At 41.0% G+C, this 10957-nt stretch overlaps 1 non-coding gene across 1 annotated transcript; it reads left to right on the top strand.

Moving 5' to 3' along the window:
* The first annotated feature begins 1826 nt into the window (after positions 1–1826).
* Positions 1827–1933, top strand: LOC118488544. The gene has a single exon (XR_004885088.1). It is a non-coding gene; the product is annotated as a small nucleolar RNA R71 (small nucleolar RNA).
* The last annotated feature ends 9024 nt before the right edge of the window (positions 1934–10957 follow it).

Here is a 10957-nt window from a genome sequence, read left to right as displayed (position 1 = left end):
ATAGACCATGGAGATATGAATGGTGAAAATCTTTTATTTTATATAGATAGTAAAATAATGCCAAGACACCACGGACAAACGATAAGGAAGAATCACCTTCAACATAATAAACTAGTTATTAAAGTCATTAATACATAACCAAATAAAAAGTGCGAAAAGATTAAAAATAAAAAGTATTACACTAAACACTTGTCTTCACCAAGTGATGTAAGAGACTTAGGAAAACATGGCCTTTGATTGTCAAGAACCCTTACGATCAATCTTGGATCTCGAGACGACTCACACACTCTATGATGGATGATGGATGATGGTGGTGGATGATGGTTTTGTGATGGTGGTGGGTGGTGGGTGAACCGTGAGAGAGGTGGTGTGCCAAGGGATGGTTTGCAAATGAGCCAAGCACCCCTATTTATAGCCTGAACAGCAGCTCGGGCACAGCCCTGTGTCCATCCTCCTTCTCTTTCTTCATTAATTGCAGTTTGTCTGCATTAGTTGACCACGCCCCCATGTCCGCTGAGCATGACCTCGTGTGCAGAAGCGTATCTATACTATCAAGATTTCCCTAGATTCTACGAATCTTAGAGTTGACCACGGCACCGTGTCCAGTGGGCACGCCCCGTGGTGGGTGATAGAAGCTTATACAACTTTGTCTTTTCTGCTGACACTTGGGCACGCCCCCATGCTCATTGAGCATGGGGCGTGTTCAGTCTTCTGTTCTCTTGTTCTTGCTTGGGAAGATGCTGTCGGGGGGGGGGGGGTCGGGCATGCCACGTTTGTTCCTTTTCTTGTATTTATGTTAGATTTAGCCGCCTTTTTACTTCTTTTGTTCATTTGAGCTCATTTAATCCTGAAAATACAAAAGGAAGACAAAAACACACTTTTTCCAACATTAGTACTAAAAAAAGGTTAGTTTTATGCCACAATTGATGTAATTTATATGTTGCATTTTGTGCACATCAAATACCCCCACACTTGAATCTTTGTTTGTCCTCAAGCAAAACTCTTTATAATGTGGCTTTACACTCCCAAATGGAATGGGTAGAAGAGAAGGTTTTTGGGCTTGTCATAGAGTGTCGTGATTTCCAAGATTCTTTGTTAAGTTTTATTTTTATTTATTTACAATCCTATTCGTCATGATTTATTAAAAACATTACATAAGATAAATTACTTATTAGGGCATAACATGCCTTTTTAAAATATATACAAGTTCACATACCTCACGGGGGATCACTCAACACTCGGCCGAAGATGTATTTTTAGTGAATCACTCGAGAACGGCATGGAACTTACTCCTACCATAAGCTTGCCAAGCAATCAATCCTCCTCCTTTTTAACCATACACCTTTGTAAATATCAAGAGCACTTTTGGGGTGAAGGGTTAGGCTTGGGCTATAGGTGGGTGCTTGGGTTAGTGGTTAGTAAAAGGGCGAAAGGCGTAAAAAGCGTCGGTTTTCGTAAGACTTGTTATTTTTCATAACTTTTTATTTTGATGAAGCATTTCTTTCAAACAAAGTTCTTTTTGATAAACTTGTTTGTTTATTTCCTTTGGCTTCATTATCAAAATATATTTTTTTTCATAAGCAAGTCATAAGAAAAACCGAGCCTTGTTACTAAAATAAAGAGTTTAAAATAAAAAAGGGTTTTGGTGGTAAAAGAGTGTTTGTTTTGGGTTAAGAAATGAAAAGGTTTAGGCTCAAAGGGGTTATCTAGGGGAATTTTGGGTAGGTGGTAAAAAAAAGAAAAATAATGGTGTAGAAATAAAAAGGGTTTGTCATATTTGTGGCAAAAACCCATTGTAGAAAGTGGATACTTATTGCTACACCGCAAGACCGTGATGAGGACACTTTCTTAGTAGCTTCTTGAACCTTTCCCAAGTTTCATATAAGGATTCCCCATCCTCTTGTGAATATGTATTAATTTCAGTCATTAATTTAGCCGTTTTAGCAGGAGGGAAATACCTATATAGAAACTTTTGGGCTAGTTCATCCCAGGTGTCTACCGAGCCAACTGGGAGGGCATTAAGCCAAGCCTTAGCTCGGTCTTTTAGTGTAGGATCGTTTTCTGACTCGAACGAGTCGATTAGAAGAGTTTTTGCTCGATACGATAGGCGGAAACAATCATATCAAGTTCAATTCAGCTAGATATTCACTTTAAACTATCTTTTGATTGATTTGACAAAGAATTACAGCGAGTAGACACTTCAGCAGCAGTTCGGTACTCAAGCCGGAAAGTTACAAATGAAATCAAGGCACCACTATTTATAGGCTGGTAATTTCGCACGGAATTGCCACAAACGAAATCAAGGTTCATGCGAAATTAGATTTCGTACGAAATTACCTTGTAATTTCGTGCGGAATTACTAATTATGTTGTTTTGTGCGAAATTACATTCCAACCCATATTTAACAGATTTCTCGTACAATGTGCCCTGATCTATCTAAATACATACAAGACTCGATACAAGACGAAGTCGACAGACGGATGCACCAACAGACTCCCCCTCGGATGTTGACGAAGTCTTCGGTATGTCGACTCTTCAATCTTCAATATTTATCAGTCTTCTCGAACTCTTTTGAAATATCTGACACTGTAAAGCATCCTCAATCTCTATCTCTTCTCTTTTTATCAGCACCAACAGATAACCTCCCCTCGGATGTTGATCTAATCTTCAATCATCTCTTTTTCTCTTGATCAGATCTCTTGATTCCTTAAGTTCATCAGCATCAGCAACTTGTGTGAACACATCTTCCAAGATCAGAATCTGGCTCCTTCCATCTACATATGTAGGATCGATTTCAGACCCGAATGAGTTGATCAGAAGAGTTTATCTCTAAACGAAAGGCGGAAACAGACGTGTATAGTTCAATTCAGCAAGATACACACTATAAACTGTTGTATGATTGAATTTATAACGTTTTACAACCTGACAACACTTCAGCAGCACTTCGTTTCTCTAGCCGGAAGTTACAAATGATGAAAGTTTGAAGGATATTTATAGATAATGACCCTTCCATTTGAAAGTGACATAACCTTTTCAAACGGAACCCTTTTCAAACTTTCAGCTTCAAACTTTCAGCTTCAAGTGTAGTAAACCGAGACTCGATATAAGACGAAGACGACAGATGACTGCACCAACAGACTCCCCCTCAGATGTTGACGAGTCTTAAGTGTCGAGTCTTCACATCTTCAATCTTTATCAGTCCTCTGGGCTTCTCTCTCTCTGTCTTCAGACTCCCCCTCTCGATTTGCTTGTATTCCTTTGTTCTTCAGCAATATCTTGAGGATCGTTGTCTGGCCTTCACATGTTCAAGCTTGATGCCTGGCTTTAGCTATGTCTTCTGAATCCGAAACCTGGCTACACCTACACATTCTTAACCCAGAAGTAAATTTTCTAATTTTAACAATTTGCATGCACCAACACCAACTCTCTCTCAGATCATTCACATATGATGAACCACTTGTTGATTTAAAAACAATATCTTGACAATTAGAAGCACTCCCCCTCACAACAATGTCATCATGTTTAGCACTCGGAATTTTGATAATCAGCTTTCCAACATCAGTTTGTCAAAAATCTTTTTGAATTTTCTGAAATTTATGCTAAAACACACTAAAATCTTTTTGGATTTTTCAATGTAAAGAAATGAAATGCAGAGAAGAAATATTTACATACACTATTTTTGTGAGTTTGTGTAAGAGGATCATATCAGTTTTTGAGACATGTCACCAACACCGTTAAGCTGTATTAGATTTTCAGTTCTAAACAATTTACCTAGATCGTCAGTATATCGGTCCACTGAAATTCTCACACAAAGTTCAATTGATCCGAGATACGATGTTAATGTCTTAGATACTGACTTATTCGTGTGTCTCACTACTTGAATATACTCCCGTATCCAGATCCCAATATTCAGTCTTACAGGTGAGTATACCACAGCTGATATCTGTATAGGGGTTAGATGTGAGGGCCGTGAGAGCTCAGGTTGATACTTCCGTATACGCAGAGAGATGACGGCTTCGACTTTTGGTGTGTCCCCTTTAGAGGATCTTTTAATTTCAACAGCAGCGACTATCAATTTTATTGTTTCATCAGCATGCTGAGGGTGAAGCTATGTTTCAAGCTTTTTGCGGAAAGCATTATCCGGGGACTAGGTCAGTACTTCCATACAGCAGAAGTCCCGGGATAATACCCCAGATATCACTGAGCATAAAGACCTAGTATCTCAGAATTAGGGACCTTTCAAACAAGATTTCAGGGGTTACCTATATATCCAAGTTTGTGTTAACCCACAGAACAAGCAAGTTTGAACTTTTAGATTTATAACTCGTCACAATTTACTAAATGTGTAAAAACCTACTGACATATCCACAGTAAGACTGTTTATCACATATTATCTTTCCAATTCTTTAGCATGTTGTGACAGCCTACTGACGTACTATCATTTCCTCTTTTCACAACGAAACTCATTTTTGAATTTTATCATGTTTTTGTCTTTTTCAAATTTTCTAATGTTTTTGGATTTTCTGAAATTTTTTACTCCCCGTAAAATGCAAACACATTACAAAGGAAATTTGAAAACTACTAGACTCTTGACCCACTTGAAAACATAGAAAACAACACAAACTGTACAGAAACTTGACAACTGACATCGAATCACATAAAATCTCCATTCACTAGGCATAAACAATCTGAACTCCCCCTTTCAACAAACCATTTTCTCATTTAGATTTCTAAACACGTAAGTTTGTTTTAATCAAAATGATTTTTCCGGAAAATGAGTTTGTTTTTACCACTTTTAAGTTTACCATTTGTGAAGCAATGGGGATATGGTTCATCATCTTGTTTATCAATCTCATATGAATAGTAAATCAAGTACAACTTAATGTCCCTGATTTACCAATTGCAGTTCAGAAACCTCTATATCACTTGTAAACATAATCTCTTCAAAGTATAACAATCAAATACCACTTGTAAGTAAAACCAAAGAATACCACTTGTACTTGTAGGTTTTCCTGTAGGAATGAGACATCTACAGAAACCTCTTTACCATTTGTCAAATTGGTTAGAAAAATGCCGATTCCAGCTTCTCAATTACCAACCTGGAAGCTCCGGCGTAGTCCTTTAACCTGTAAAATACAAACACTATTCAAAATCTTTCAAACAAACTTTTCAAACACTAGAATGATGCCGATTCCTGATCCACGATATAAACTTGGGATCTCCGGCGTAGTCCTTTGACTATCATGGGAAACAAACTTCCATCCAAGTTGTCACACCCCCAAAATCCACCTGCGGAGTATCCCCGCTTGGGAGCGTGACTGACCAGGATCAAGCCACCAATCATATAGAACAATGTATATAGTTAAAGTAATAGCAATTAAACCAAACCAAATCCATATGAAAGGGGTTTCCAAAACATAAGTAAGTTATCACTGTTTAGCGGAAGCGTATGATTAAAACCCATCACAATAAAGTATCAAATGTCGTAAGTATTTAACAAGACAATCACGATCCAAGCCCACAACGACCAGCTCCTCCCTGTGCAAGCTCCATGTATCTAACGACCTGCAAGGCATGTAATAGAGGATCAACAACTAGTTGAGCGAGTTCACAGAAAGTAAATGCGTAATAGTAAGTTCGTTTGTAACATGTGGCTCTACTGGGCCGATAGTGCGTTCTATTGGTGGGGGCTTCCCATGTCGTATAACCACTAGACTATTCGTAACCATAAGTGTTCTTCACAACCGAGAACAGTAATACGTACAAGCTTTACGTAGGTTTACGTAAGTATCCTTCACAACCGAGGATAGTAATAAGTATAAATACACGTAGGTTTTACGTGAGTATCCTTCACAACCGAGGATAGTAGTAAGTATAAGTATACGTAGATTTTACGTAGGGGTCCTGCACAACCGAGGACAGTAAGAAGCATATGCATATGTGAGCTTTACGCATGTGTCCTGCACAACCGAGGACAGTAAGTAGTATAAGCATACGTAGGTTTACGTATGTGTCCTGCACAACCGAGGACAGTAAGTAGTATAAGCATACGTAGGTTTCCGTATGTGTCCTACACAACCGAGGACGCTGGTATGGTAGTCTAGTGGTAGTGTCAGTATGAATCTATTCAACCTTATTCCTTCAATCCCATTCCCAACCCTGGGAATCCCATGCCTTAGTAAGGGTGTGAACTCACCTTGGTTTGCTCGGTATGTTATTGCTTCTAGGGTTAATTAGTGTTTAAGTCCGTTACACACGACCTAGGATACATTGCACATGATTCATTCAATTAGGGTTTACCATCCTCGATATTCAAGCAACTGTGCTTTGTGTGTTTATTGTGTACACGATGATATTACATAGAATGTTCACACATGCAGGATCATGCAGTTGCAATCAATACCATACAATCATATATCGAATCATACCGTTATATGCAGGAATGAACAGTTGCATGCAATTACATACAGAAGCATACCGAAAGCTTAATTACTGGTGTTTGCCTTAACACAGAACGCTTATTCACTTATTCAGCATATGAAATCAGCAAACTTGGGCAACACAACCCACTTAGTAAACTTTGGACTCGTTTGCATTCATTAAAAGGTCGGACAGGAGACAAGGGTTTAAAACCCTGACCACATATGAAAAAGTCGGACTAGAGGGGCTCCTCTTTGAAATTCGGACAAGTTAACACATTAATAAACTCGGGCATGTTAACATATTAAGCAAAAGTCGGACCCAAGGCTTTAAAGCCTAAAACTCGGACAAACAAGTGAAAGGGGGCTTCCCACTTAAAAGTCGGACCACAAGGTTGGGGGTTAAAAGTCGGATAACTTAGGTGGAGGGTCACAAAGGTCGGACTTGGGGTGGAGGTCACAAAACTCGGACCCTTCATGTGTTAAAGGTCGGAAAAGGATGTGGGGGGGCCAAAACTCGGACAATCTCACAGGTTTAAAAGTCGGACATGTGGTGTGGACATTAAACTCGGACCACATGTCATTCCTATACACAAACCTCGGACCCCCTTAACAACATTATCAAAGCTCGGACATCACACAACCAAGACTCGGATAACACAACAAACAAAGAACTCGGACCCTTTTTATCTTATAAAACTCGGTTCCTCTTGCATTCCACAAAACTCAGACTTATCATAAACATTATTCATATATTCATATGCACTGACAGTTACGTTTCTTTGTTTTCACGATCTGGAAACCCTAAATCACACATATAGCAGAGCAAAATTCAATTAACAGTCAATCATTCTAACATGTCTTGTGTCTTACCATCAGGCAAATGATCATACACTAAACTACATCATTTCTAAATCATCAGAACTCAATCAACAACCACAGAAGTACCATATGAAAGCTAGGGTTTTCAAGAATTCATAATCAAGAATCAAGAATTGATAATAATCAAGAAATCAATAAACAATTACCTTGTGTTGATTCTAGAGAAAATGTGGAAATCAAAAGTGATGAATAGCTTGCCAATGATGGTGGTGATAATGATTGCTAGGGGATTAGAGAATACAGTACGTGCTTTGGTTTTGTGAAAAATGATTAGTGAACAAGGGATTAGGATTAAGTATAGTTTAATTTTCACTAATTACTCTACACACCCTGAATTACTATATCTTACACAAGCACACCATCTCACATCAATTTCACAGTTTCACCACCAAGTTCACATATTTGACAAGTCTATCACAATTAACACATAACCATGAACAAACACACAATACACTTCATTGAATCCAAAACGTATACATTTCCATAGCAATCAGTTGTGCAAATAACCAGCTAAACAATACATGAACGTGCAATAAATGCGAAATAGAAATCTTGGAAATTCGAGTTGTCACATTATCCCCAACTTAAAAGAAATTTCGTCCCGAAATTTAGCATGGGGTTACTGAGGAAGCTAGGTAAGTTGTACCGTTTACTGGTTTTCCTGGGGTGTCACATCATCCCCCCGTTGATTTGGAATTTCGTCCCGAAATTCTGCAGTAGTAGCTTCAGCTTCAGTAGTGGTTGCACGGTTTTCTAACAACTGGGGGTACTTTTCTGTCATCTGGTCTTCGTGTTCCCAGGTGTGCTCTGGGCCACGTTTGGAGTTCCAACGAACTCGGACAAGAGGGATTCTCTTGTGTTTGAGGACCTTAACATCCCGGTCCGTGATTTCAACTGGTTCCTCGACGAACTGCAACCGCTCGTCGATAGTGAGTTCCTTGAAAGGAACTATGAGGGTCTCATCTGACAGGCACTTCTTCAGATTCGACACATGAAATACATTGTGAACTGCACCGAGTTCAGCTGGTAGGTTTAGCTTGTAGGCCACTTTGCCTATTTTCTCAATGATCTCGAATGGTCCGACATACCGCGGATTTAGTTTGCCCCGTTTGCCAAAACGAACCACACCCTTCCAGGGTGAGACTTTAAGTAAAACCCGGTCTCCGACCTGAAATTCCAAAGGCTTCCTACGCTTGTCCGCGTAGGCTTTCTGACGGTCGCGTGCTGCCACCATGCGTTGTCGTATCTGTGCAATCTTTTCCGTGGCGTCCACTACAATCTCTGGACCCGTGATCTGACTATCCCCCACCTCTGCCCAACAGAGAGGTGACCGGCATTTACGTCTGTACAATGCCTCGAATGGAGCGGCTTGTATGCTGGTGTGATAACTGTTATTATACGAAAACTCCACCAAAGGGAGATGCTTTTCCCAACCGTTGCCGAAATCGATAACACATGCCCGAAGCATGTCTTCAAGAGTCTGGATCGTTCGCTCAGACTGTCCATCCGTCTGAGGATGATACGCTGTGCTCATGTCTAACCGTGAGCCGAAAGATTTGTGCATCGCTTGCCATAGCTCTGACGTGAATCGTGCATCCCGATCCAAAATAATAGAGGTTGGCACTCCGTGCCTCGAAACAACTTCTTTCAAGTAGACGTCTGCTAAGGTAGAGAACTTATTTGTTTCCTTAATAGCCAGGAAGTGTGCAGACTTGGTGAGTCGATCCACGATCACCCATATAGTATCATTCCCCCGCTGGGATCTGGGTAGGCCTGTAACAAAATCCATGGAAATTTCTTCCCATTTCCATTGCGGTATCTTGGGCTGCTGAAGTAGGCCCGCTGGTTTCTGATACTCCACTTTGACTTTTGCACACGTCAAACATTTGCCGACATAAGTTGCTATGTGGGCCTTCATGCTAGGCCACCAATATGTTGTTTTGAGATCGTGGTACATTTTATCCGACCCTGGATGTATCGAGTAGCGAGACTTGTGTGCTTCATCCATCACAAGCTCTCGTAAACCGCCATAGAGTGGAACCCAAATACGTCCCGTTACATAGTATGCGCCGTCTTCCTTTTGTTCCATTCGTTGCCTTGAGCCGCGTAGGGCTTCATCTTTGACATTTTCGGGTTTCAATGCTTCTATCTGAGCAGTTCGTATCTGTGCGGGAAGATCAGACTGAATAGTGAGCTGTAAAGCTCGTACACGCCTAGGTAGAGTGTCTTTCCGACTGAGAGCGTCAGCCACAACATTGGCTTTGCCTGGATGATACTTGATGGCGCATTCGTAATCGTTGAGTAACTCGACCCATCGTCGTTGACGCATGTTCAATTCCTTCTTCTTGAAGATATGCTCGAGACTCCTGTGATCGGTGTAAATAGTGCACTTGGTACCGTACAGGTAGTTTCGCCATATCTTAAGCGCGAAAACAACAGCTCCCAGCTCTAAATCGTGCGTCGTGTAGTTCCGTTCATGAACCTTGAGTTGTCGCGAAGCGTAGGCAATAACTTTATCACGCTGCATCAATACACAACCAAGCCCCTGTATCGATGCGTCACAATATACTACAAAATCGTCTGTGCCCTCTGGAAGTGAGAGAATATGTGTGCTGCATAGTCTATCCTTTAAGTACTGGAAAGCAGTTTCCTGAGTGTTGCCCCAACGGTAGGTGACACCCTTCTGTGTCAGTAGTATAAGCGGCTGTGCGATCTTCGAAAAAGTCTTTAATGAATCGTCTGTAGTAACCTTCCAAACCCAAGAATTGGCGTATTCCCGTTGGTGTACGCGGTGCAGGCCAGTTCCTGATCGAATCTACCTTGGATGGATCGACATGAATCCCATCCCTGTTCACCACATGGCCTAAGAAGTGTACTTCACGAAGCCAGAAGTCGCATTTTGAAAACTTGGCGTACAGTTGTTCCTTTCGAAGAAGTTCCAAGATAAGACGTAAGTGCTGCTCGTGTTCCTCCTGACTCTTGGAGTAGATTAGAATGTCGTCGATGAAAACGATGACGAACTTGTCTAGATAGGGTTTGCACACCCTGTTCATAAGATCCATGAAAACTGCAGGCGCGTTCGTAAGCCCAAATAGCATGACTAGAAACTCGTAATGACCGTAGCGAGTCCTGAATGCTGTCTTGGAGACGTCCTCATCCCGGACTCTCAGCTGATGATACCCTGACCTTACATCAATCTTGGAAGAGTAACTCGACCCTTGCAACTGGTCGAATAAATCGTCAATGCGAGGGAGAGGGTAGCGGTTCTTCACTGTGACCTTGTTCAGTTCGCGGTTGTCTATGCACATTCTGAAAGTGCCATCCTTCTTTTTCACGAATAATACTGGAGCTCCCCAAGGCGAAGAGCTTGGACGAATGAAGCCCTTATCCAAGAGCTCTTGTAGTTGCTTAGACAGTTCTTCCAGTTCAGTTGGAGCTAAACGGTACGGTGCTCGAGCTATAGGTGTTGCTCCTGGAGCTAACTCAACTTGAAACTCGACCTGGCGATGAGGCGGTAGACCTGGTAAATCTTCAGGAAACACTTGAGGAAATTCGTGTACAACTGTAATATCCTCTATCCTTTTCTGTTTCGTCGATGCATCAGTAACAAGTGCCAAAATGGCAGTATGACCCTTTCGTAAACATTTCTGAGCCTT

This window comes from Helianthus annuus, chromosome 16, assembly GCF_002127325.2.
Source record: "Helianthus annuus cultivar XRQ/B chromosome 16, HanXRQr2.0-SUNRISE, whole genome shotgun sequence".
Classification (NCBI taxonomy): domain Eukaryota; kingdom Viridiplantae; phylum Streptophyta; class Magnoliopsida; order Asterales; family Asteraceae; genus Helianthus; species Helianthus annuus.
This window is presented reverse-complemented; position numbering and strand designations above follow the sequence as displayed.